This window comes from Meleagris gallopavo, chromosome 7, assembly GCF_905368555.1.
Source record: "Meleagris gallopavo chromosome 7, MGAL_WU_HG_1.1, whole genome shotgun sequence".
In the NCBI taxonomy this organism is placed as follows: domain Eukaryota; kingdom Metazoa; phylum Chordata; class Aves; order Galliformes; family Phasianidae; genus Meleagris; species Meleagris gallopavo.
The window spans coordinates 24,978,727-24,990,416 of NC_139410.1; positions in this window are offsets into that span (position 1 = coordinate 24,978,727).

Genomic DNA, 11,690 nt, shown 5'->3' on the forward strand with positions numbered 1-11,690 from the left:
GCAAGCATCTGTAATTAACTTCATGACATAGCTATCAATGTATTTTTGGTAAATTTGTTTTAGGATGTCAGCTACTGAGATCTGGAGGTGATGACCACAGTTGTAGTCTTGCTGCTTTTTGATCACCCACATCCTACCCTCTCACACACATCCTACCCTGGCCTGTGAAGCATGCAATTACTTTCTCTTTCCCTGCCACGATCCCTCTGCATCTTTATTTCTCTCTTACTGCCTTCTATAAAACTAAACTCCTGTTGTTTTTTTTCCTCATTTCCACACATTGTCATTTCTTCCCATCTTTTTTCCCAAACTCTGAGCTACTTCTCCATCCAATAGTCAAGTACTGTGTGCTAACATAGGGGAAAAAGCACAGTCTTACATCGGCAAAAAGGAACAGGAATTACACTTCATATGAACTTTACAGAGAAAGTGCTCAAACCCTTCAACAAGGTGCCCAGTGAAACTGGAAGTTTCTGCCTTAGGGAGACTGACAGGCAGACTGAACAAGGCCCTGCGCAACCTGATCTAACTCCAAAGTTAGCCCAGTTTCAAGTGGAGAAAGGATTAGATGATCTGCAAAGGTTCCTTCTCGCCACAATTATTTTGTGATTCCATAATTCTAGCTTGAAGGAAAATAGGAAAAAGAAGTAAAAATTCAAGAGAAAGATGGTTTTCTGGCAAGAGAAAAAAGGAATACCACAAAACAAACCAGAACCATGCAGAGTTGGTCTGCTTTTCATCTTGCTTGCACTGAAGTAATTCAGGATGGAATCAGATGAATGTTAAAATTAGCAGAGAACCAAGAAGAGAATCAATACCAACATACCTGTGGTTACTTAAGTCTTGCTTTATCTGCCTGAACTTTAGGCCATGGGAGCAGAGCAGGGGAATTCTCAAACTCTGCAGAAGTAAATGTATCAGTGATTTTAATCCTCATTCCTCGATCTCTTAAATAAGTCATTATGACTACAATTTTCGATGTAACCCATCTTCACGGTGCAGGACAACAAAGGATGATTAAACCTGTAAACAGAACTAGCACTAATTAGAAAAGTTCCTGGAGTCTTGATGAAGAAAACAGTTTTGTGTTCCAGTTTATTTCCCTATTACTGTTTTTAAAACATAGAACCCCTGAAGGTAAGCTGTTAAACCAAAAGCCAATGCAGGAGCTTGAAAATGACAGTGACTTACAATGGGTGATCTTAATGCTGAATATGGAATTAATTGCATGAAAATATCACAGGAATTTTTTAACACAAAAAAGGAAATCTGAAAGGCAAGCGAAATGGCCTAACAGAGTGTTTAGCAATTCCAAACACAACGTAAAAATGTTGTGTACTTTAGAATGTCAATTTTCCCCTGATAGTGTTTTGTGAGGCTATAACAGAAACAAAAGTATCCTGGCAACATGTGAAAATAATTCTATATTAGTCACTTGATAAAACTGGACAAAACAGATAAGTTTTCAGGCATGCAGGTGCTTCTTTAGGTCTGATCTAGAAACTGCTACTTTCGAAGATAAATTCAGGTTACAAACAATTGTGTCAAGGTAGGATATCTGCTTTGCTTTGAGTGTTTACTGATTTCTTTTTTAAAGGCTTGGGAAATAAATGATGACCTAGGAAATAAATTAATAGCAATACAGTCCTGTAGATGGGTAATTATTTCTGAAGTAAACTTGCAAATTAGAAAGGGACCTAAGGAGTAAAACTTATCCCAGCATATCTGCATAAAATCACATTGACTTCCCATGAGATTTGCAAGCCTTTTAGCTTATGTTACTTTAGAAAATGTTAATTGGAGTCCTAAGTCACTTAGGTGCTTTAGATGATAGTATTTTCACTGGAAAAGGCAATAAAGAAGTGAGGGTAGGGCCAAGGAGTGGATAGATGCTCTCGAGTCTGCTGGTTATGCACTCCAAGCAGTGGCTGTGGGAGCTGACTGTGTGCAAATCATTGTGTTTAGCGAGGTCAGGGCTTGAGATGTCATACACACAGACCGTAGAGGGATCTGAGCAGTGCTCTAAGGTGGCTCATCTGTAAAACATCTCTCAGGCTAATAATGAGGTAAATATTGTTTTCCTAATTTCTCACTTCTATTTACTGAAACTGTTTTGAGAGAGGGTTGGGAAGGCAAAGAAGGAATGTAATTCTCTGTTATTGGCCATTCAGGGGTTTTGAAGGTGTTACTTTTTCAATCACCTACAACAGTTTCCTAGTTTTCACAATGAGTACATGATATCATATCCTGAGACCTTCCCTTTTCATGCAGCTCTGCAAAGCAAGAGGAGGAGTCCGGCTCTGGCCAGCGTTGCCCTGCTCAGAACACTGGAGCTGCTCCTACCATTCCCTGCCTGCGGCTCCCTGGGGAACCACGGCTCTGGGACAGGCTCCCTTGGCACGGTGAGTATCAGCTATGAAAGCAGACGGTCTAACTAGCTGGTGAGGTGGCACTGGAGAATGATCACCTCCCTGTGTTTGTGTATGTGTGCAGTCAGTGACACAAACACACGTGAAACGAAAACTCGCTTGCATTTTCCAACACTGAGGTGAGAAGCAAAAGCTGTTTCCTGGCCTAGCTGGAGTGAGAAAAAGGAGAGCAGAAATGGGGAGGGCTCTTGGGGTACAGGGACTGGCTTACAATAGGGGCAGGGTGCAGGAATAGGACAAGGTGCATGCACCCTGTGAGCCAGCCTGGTGTAGGCAGACAGGAAAAAACAGCTGCTGAAATTTATGCAGAAGAAGCTTCAAAGTGAGCACGTGGCACTGTTTTAGTGCTAGATGACAAGCACCTCTTGTTTATTCTTAATTTGGTTTGCCTTAATGAATGCAGTAGAGCTAGCTAGTAATAAATGATATATGAAGAGAATAAAAGAACTAGTTTTCTGAACTGGTCTCCACTCAACCTTAGGGCATACAGGCCAAGTAAACATATGAACAATGAGTCACTGATTCCTTTTAATACAGCTTCATAACCCTTGCTGTTGTGGTTTCCTCAGCACTTCTCCATCTTGGCCTTTTAGCTCTACAGTGCAGAAAGAATGGAAGACTAAATTGTAAGGTTCTGCCACTCCTGGTGGAGGGCCCAAGGTTTTGTCTGGATGTCTCTGCCATGCTGAATGGAGATATATTAGCTATATTAAATATATATTTATGATTGCAGTGTATGAGTAGCTTAGTATGTTCTGGAATTTACATTGTAGAGATGTTATAACAAAAGCAAGTGATCCACTTACATTTATATTTACTGAATGATCTTGTACAAGTTATTTCTTAATCTGGAAGATTGCTTTTTAAGGAATGGAAACCCCAAGGGGCACTCGACAGTACCAGAGTAACAAACCAGCCTCAGAGCTTGGTGAGAAACTTAAGATGGTCTACCTACAGGCCTCAGTCTGTTTTGAGTGGAACCTACAGAAAGCATCAGTGATGTTTAGGAATATAAAAAGTAACGACAACTAGGTTTAGAAAAGTGCAAATAAGCTGCATCCTTTCCACAAACAGTCTTTGGTACAGGCAGCCTTCTGAGAAACATGTAACTTGTGAATATATCATTGATTGCACTACACTATCCATTTCTCCTTTGCTCATTGTGGGGTTTGACTGGTTCATTTCTGGGGTCACAGAAGTATGGCAGTAGAAATTGTTGCCTTGCATCACCTCAGCTTCATTGAGCTTGCCGGGAATGGAAGGTACACAGTTCTCTTCAGTTAGGAGTTGCCAGACCCTCTTCTGTTGCAGACATATTTAATTTTGCAGCAGAACAAACTTGCTCTTTCTCACCATATTCATTATAAAAGGTTGTTAGGGTCATGATGCCCTGGGACTGCCACACACAAAGCACTTTGCACTCCCAGCCTGCAGAATGGCCTGTGCCAGGTGCGGTTAAATCAGCTGCCCAACAGACTTCACATTTTGTTAATGCTTATCAGCTAGTAGCTGGCTTGTGCTCTGCAACACAGCTGTTTCTTAACTCTTTTGTTTCATAGAACATCACAGCAGACTCTCACATCGCCATGTAATTGTTTGTTTCTTGAATTCACTGAGACCTTCATTTCAATGTTTCGTGGCAGTGGGTTCAGCAACAATGTGTTTTCTTTAAGAAACGTGACTTCCTTTCTCTAGATTTAAATCTTCTGCCTTTTGCTTCCATTAATGCAAATCTATTTCTGGATCATAAGAGAAAAAGCCACCTTTGTCCTTAATTGAAGAGAGAATCATATATTTTTCTTCTTAGTTGTAGTTTAGTCAGTGTCTAGTTTGTTTGCATGCTTTTTATTTTCAATTTATGAAGTTTTCAAGGGCTTCACCCGCAGTTTTTCCTGTTGCTAATTATTTTGTTGTCATGCTTAAAAAATTCAGAGATGAAAGAGAAGTGAGTTTCCTTTATAGAAACCACCCAGCTCTGCTCCTGTATCCTGTTTATAAATGTGTTTAATAATAAATTTTCCATCACCTTACATCCAAGAACTTTTAGGTGTGCAGCAAACATTTAATTAATCTCACAAAGAACGTGTGAGGTAGGTTTCTTCATTTTACAGGTGAGATGGAGAGTGAGGCAGTTAAATTAAGTGACTTGACTAATATCACTCTGTGAGTCAGTGCTAATGCTGAAAATAGAATTTATGTCTCCAGGTTCCCTGCCCGATGCTTTAATCATCATACCAGACTTCACTCTAAAGTTGAGCAAATTCCTTGAATGATTAAAATAAGGATTCTCAGTTCCATGTTGGATTATTATGTTTTATTTCATGTAAACAACTGAAACATTTGCAAAAGTCTTCCATGCTTAGGACTCTTTTAGACTTTTTTGTTCAGATGTAGCTTCAGATACCAGCTGCATATATTTTGAAAAAAAAAAAAAAAAAAGATAAGGAACACACTTAAAACACACTCATTGATGTGAATGCAGGAATGCTGTTGTTCATACTTGCAACACCAGTTCCTTAATAATATCTAATTAATAATTAATAATATAATTAATAATATTTATCGCTTCAGTAAATGGAGCATTGTGAAAGTATTGCCCCACAGAAAGAAGAGTGACTGCTAGTTATGCTGTCATGAATGAATGAAAATGTAGCCTGAAGCACAAAATAGCAACTGCATCTACAGGAAAACCTGCTTAGACACGCAATTCTGAACTGTATCATCTCTGAATAAACTGGTGCATAAAGATGTACAATCCTTGAAAACTTGTTTGAACAAATAGTACCCATGTTCGGGCTAATCTCATGCTCCAGCAGCTTTATAGCTTTTTGAGCGTAGTCCATGCATTTGTTTGTGTTGATGGAACATAAAATATTTTTTTCCAATCCTCACTGTCTTACCTGTTTGATGGTATTCTTCAGTACGGGGGAGAATAAACAGCCCAGGAATACATACTGGGCATAAGGCAGAGGCCCAGGAGAGGTAACGGAGCAATACTGTCACCATCCCTTGTTCCCTATTAAACCTGAGTATGGACACAGCTGCCTTTTACACAGACTTACACAATGCTTTGTATCACGTAGTACTTTTGCTACCTGTGAGACAAGCAGCACAAGGCTGTGGTCATCTCCTAGATTTCTGTAAGGACTTTTGCTGCGTGTAACAAGTGGGGCATTGCTGGGCAAAGAGCCTTTCAACTTAACTGCACCTTAACAACAAAGTACCTTAAAAATTCAACCACTTAATTTTTGAGTGCAAATTACACTCCTAGGTGTTAAATCAGCTGTATTTATAGGTGTCATGCTGTATTTATAGAAACAGCTCCAAAGTAGTGTGATGTATTGTAAAGTAGTGAGAATCACTTCCTGACTACTTAGCTGGAGTTAAGCAGAAGGTTCCAGGTAACAAGCCATGGGATATGTTCCAGAAGGCCATCCTGTCTCCTTTCCAGGGTCATGTTGTGTTCCCTTTGGGTTTACCCTCTCTTATCATTTGGGCTCTGCTATCAGTAGCCAGATGTCACTAGTCAGTGTTGCTCCAGTTTTGCTTTCCATTTCTGTTTGAAATAAAGGTGTTTTTCTTGCAGACTTTGTAGAACAACCTGACGGAAAGGGATGAGCAATTTGTGAAACTACTGTGCCCATCTACCAGGTCTCAGAGATGGTGCCTCTCCAAGGGGTTGTTCAAAACTAGGCATGGATTGCCTGAATTGTCTGGTAGAAGAGACCTCTGTGACTTTCATAGACTTTGAAACCAAACCTAAAAAAGCAATGCAAACTATTAAAAATATTTATCTGGCTGCTCACTCGTGTTCCCTTTTATCAATAGTTCCTGTGACTAAACCACCAAACGCAATGGTAATAATGTCTGAGGAACTGCAAATGCAAATGAAGCATTAGCTAATATTTGGGGAAAATGAGGCTTGAAATTGGCACTGTGCCTAGGTGTTCTCTTCCAGGTTGGGAATAGAAAGAAGACTTTGTGATCTGCGTGTCTGAGCAAAACAAAACCAGCTGAAATTAAATACACGACTTTAGACAACAAGCCATGTATAACTGAGTGGACATCATAGCATTTTGCATGTTAAGTTCATGAATGTGCTTTCAGTGAAAACCTCCATGTACCCTGCCTATCTCAGTAATCTCATCCCTGCTCTTTAATAGGTCTATCAGCCTCCTTCTGCTGATTCAGCACAGATAGGAAACATGTTAGGAATGTCAGTTCTTTGCAGTGGTGGGGATTATGCACATGGCAACAGGTGATGTTTATGAAAAATATATAACTACTTTCTTCACTGCCCATAAGGCAGTGAGAAAGAAACTGAGGTACAGCCATACAGCTACTCTGAAGAGTTAATACCATAAATACATTACGTACACTTGCAGAACTGAGAAAGCATTTGTGGCAGCATGTTTCTTACACATTAGAACTGAAAATGGAACTGAAAAGAAAGTGAAAAGAAATGCATACTGAGGGAGTCAACCCATTTAATCACATTGTAGAAATAGAATGAATGGTACAAGGCCAAAGAATGCCACAAGTGACGGAAAAAATCCAGTATCAGTTACCTTAATTGGACTAATTATAAAAGGTGGAGTTAGCAATGCAGGCAAGGTACATTTTTCCAACATTCCTTATTATGTGTTAATCATGGCACTGTAAAGATCCAAATATCTTGGATCGTGTAACTTGCTAAATACCACTTGCATGTTTCTTGCTGGAGCTCAGTGCAGCAAGGCAAGTACAAGCTGAAACAGCACAAATGGGGAAGGACTTCTTTCTTTATTAAAACGAGCAGTTTCTGCTGAAACTAGTATTGCTTGAGGACCAGCTTGTGGTTCCAAGTGTCTTTCAGTGCTGACAGCTGAAGACAGTAGCTCTGGGCCAGGAGTTAATGTTTGCTCCTTGCTCTAATGGGCGGATGTGTTTAATTAACCTTTGTTTCTGCAGAAGCAGACTTTCTGGCAAGCTGTAGGAATGCTAAAGAAGGGAAATCTAAACAGCAGCAAACCCAGGCACATTCTATACATCTAGTGCTAGGTAAAGAATGCTAATGCAGACAAGTACTTACTGTTTCCTAGGAGATCGATTTGTACAAGCAATTTTTGTGAAATAAACTTAATATGGCGTTTCCTTTGGGACCTGCTTCCAATACTTTCACAAGAACCGGCTATGGTGCAGTGTCTGGTTAAAGACTGGGCACAGTTCTTCAACTGGGGGCTCACAAAAGTCTGTATTCAAGGAGGAAATATTCAGCTTAGTATTTCTTCCTGAGATCAGGACCTGACAGCCGTGCTGCTTGTGCCATGTCCAGAGTTGGCTTCTACTTCAGCTCAAACAGATCCTTCCCAGAGTTTCCAGCAAAGTGCACTTCTTCAGGTTTATAGCTAATTTTTCAGGAAGAGTATGGTAAGTCTTATGCAAAGCAAATATGCTTTGCATAAAGTTGCTGGAGGCACTGCTTTTCATTTGTAAAACTAAAGCACCGTAGATTACAGTTCATACTAATATACCACACTCCCTGGACACAATGTCCCTAGGCCTAACTCTTTGTTTTCCTAAAAATCCTCAACTTCGTGTGTTTTGCAATTGGACAAAATAGAGCTTATCTTCTCTGACCTTCACCAGCTCCACTGTCACAATAGCATCATTGTTTCCTACCTCCTCCCCTTAATAAGCAGTACCCTCCATTCTTCTCACTTCCTTTCTGGCCCAAAGCTTTCCCTCTGAGTGACTTTTTAAAGCTCTGCTTTGTCATCTATTCTTGTCAGTACTGTGATCTAAATTCCAGCCTCCTTCAGTCCTGCTTGTCTCAGTGTCAGCAGCCAGGACTCTAGCTGGTTTTCCTCAAAAAGTGTCTTTTGAAGTTGAATGGTGGACATAACTCTCCACTGTTGAGGCCTTACAAACAAGGTACATTCCCAGTTGACATAAACATTTAAAAGACGGTATTTTTCTCGCTAGAACTGAACAGTAGCATCACATTATCATTACAATCATGAAAGTTCTGCCTCTATTCCTTGCTTGTCATGGGAGGAGTAGGGAAGAAGAGTGAGTGGAGCTCCTCTGCAACCTAATGCTCCACCCAAGCTCCCGCAAAACCTACAAGTATAAATGTGTGCATGGTGGGAGGGGTGGAATCGTAGTCCTGAGCTGTTATTGTCATCTCAGTGGCCCGTCCTTGCACTGGGATCTGACTCATGCAGCCTGTAGGGCTTAGCTATCCTATTAACATACTTTGTGGTGCTGTAGGTAGCACTAACTGAGATGGAATATATGACAATACGTGCCTTTCTATTTGTATTTTTTGGATTTTATCTTTTTTTTTTTTTTTTGTCATCTGTGTGTGATGCATGTACTCAATTTTTCTGAACAACTGCAGGAATTATGTTACTTGCAATTGAGGAAATAATTACAGTAAGTCTGAATTCTGCTACAGAATCTCTGGATTCATCCCGCAGGCTTTTTATTCAAGTTAACATATCCAACAGGTTCTGGGTCCTGTTTTCCTTCAGTGGAGGAGGCACAGTGGTGAAGGGAGTTGCTGACCTTGGAGCTGATAGCAAAGCTCCTTTGCTAGTGGGAATAGGTACTATTCTGAGGTAAAAGAACAAAAGCCAGTGGGAAGAATTATAATATTAGTTTAGTTTTAACATGACCAAAGTATGAATTACAAAAACTAAAACCTCTAGCTTAAGTACAAGTTGAAACAATTTATCTTCAGGAAAACTCTCTAAGTAAGGGACGGAGATGTAGAATCCAGCTGAAATTTTGCTTGAAGAAAAGTGCTACTGGATGTGTCCATGGCTCAGTTTCTGCACATGCAGCCAGTTAAGGTGCAGTGGAAAGGTACATTAACTTCCAGTCGTGCTAAACAGTTACCTCTCCTAATTTTGATGGATAGCAGTTAATCACATTTTTCCTCTTTGGAAGAAGTATGCATTTCTTTCTTTTGTTAATGTGTCTGATAATGGCAGGGGATTTTTCCGAGGGTAGTTTTGCAACAAAACAGTAGCTTCAGGCACTCAGTAAGAAGCCAAATACAGGGAAAGGGTGGAGTGAAGTTGCCATTTGATAATGGGAGTAATCTACCAGAAAGTTTCCTTATCTGTCCTCGGTACTTGTTTTTCTGAAAGAAACTGTGATGAAAAGGCAGAAGCTATTCTTCTCTGCTGTAAATTCTTTTCTGATAAGACTTCTGGATGAAATCACAATGCTAACTTCATTCAAATCCTTCATAAGATGCATTTTTTCCATAAAGTGTTTCTATGCTAATCCACTAGGCGTTGCTATTTACAGCTTTAAAAGAAACAAAGTACTTAACCTGAATTGATTGTAGATTAAGAATTACTGAGTGTATGTCACATAGAAAAGCATAGTCTATGGAAAAAGATCTATTTCATCCTGGCAGTCATTCTTTATACTGTGTTTTAATTTCTTGCTATTGATTGTAATCTCTATAGGAAAGGGGCGTTTGTTTTTATGCACCTTTAAGACATGATATATGTCTAACTTTATGTAAATCAGTAAAAATCAAGAAGGAAACGAGCTAATTTTATAATACAAATTAGCCTTGCTTTGAATAGCAGTCAAACTCTACCGTCATCCCAGTGTAAGTCCAGATTTGATGCTGAAGTCACTGGAATGGAGCATGATCATGGCTCTTAGTGCAAAGAAGCAGCTAAAGAGGGAGGAGGTCAGTAATGTTGCCTCTAACAGATTCATTCCTCTTATCTTAGAACATGCGTATCTTAGAATATGCAAAGGTTAAATAACCCAGATCTTGTATTGAGGACATGCTGCTTTGTGCTTTAAGGTAGTAATATAATTCAGAAATACAGGTATGCTCTTTAACAGCATATAAAGCAGTGACACCCAAATCAGGCACTACTTTAACTAGTGAGGACACAGCAATTTCAAATAGGGTCCCAAGGCAAATGGAATCCATTCTAATCATGTATTTACGCCAGTATTTGGGGTTGCATTAAATTCTTGCTCTACCATCTCTGTAATTTTCTGCTGTGAGAAATTTGGGGAACTACTGTTCTGTCAAAGACTGGGTGGGTGGAGACTCTATTTCCTCTGAGTCATCAGAGGGAAAAGTCCATTGCTGCAGGAGTGAAACATGTGAACATGACAGCTGGAGTTGAAAAAATCCTCACAACTCGGAACAGATTCAATCTGTTGATATAGCCTATTTCAAGTCCAACGGTGTCACCACCATTGCCTTTTAAATTTGTAATTAATCTATATTCTCAAAATATTATGTTGCTATAATAATTGTTAACAAAGCTATTTTAAACAATACTCCACTGTAAGTGGAATACTCACTGCTAGGTAACCTGGCAGTTATTTACGCATGATATACAACAGATTAGAAGAAAGGAATAAGATGACTACTTCAATCAGGAATAACTGGACCTACTTTTATTATTTTATTTTTAGCAGAGCGTGCAGGAACCCTGTCTGTACAGGCAGAGGATGTTGGAGAGGCAGCAAGCTGGGAGCAGGGAAGGAAGGCAGTGCTTCCTGTTGCCTGTTAGCAAACTTGGAGGAAGGAAATCATTCTGCCTCATCATGCTAAATCAGCTAGAGAATCCCTCAAACTCAAACACAGTAAATTCATTGCTCTACCTTTTTTAAACAGAAGGACATTCAAATTTGTCTAGGAAAGAGAAGCTGTGATTTTGTACACAGGTGTGCGAAGCACTCCCTGAACTTCAGTCCTCTGTAGTGCAACTTGCTAATCTGCTCAGGGAAGCTGTGGAAGTAAAAACCTGAGCGCTTACCTGTCTTTGTTTTGTTTCCCTTTATCAAGCACTCTTGATCCATTTTCACTTCCATATGTTACATAAGTATTTTTATCACACCCAGCAAAATCCCCCAGCTGAAAATTATTTTCTTTTAAGCTGAATGACTGCTATGTTCCATTTGTTAACTGGTGAAATTCAGCTACATCCAGTGTGGTGATCACCCTATATAGCACAGTTTAAACAATGGCCTGTCTTCTTACACAGAATCACCCTAAGCTAAAGCCACTAACCTGGAGGGGAACATCCCAGTTCAGTCACTTGCATCTTGTCCAGAAGCTGTCAGTTCCACAGGCAGTTTCTGAAATATCAGTATTTTCATGAACCAACCACTTCTAACCAGAGTCTGTTGTTTTAAACGCTTATTAGTAGATTATGTTGTCTTACAGCATTTAGACAAATTTCCACAAATGACAGCTTAAACAGATTTAAAGTTGTCATCCCCAAGGGG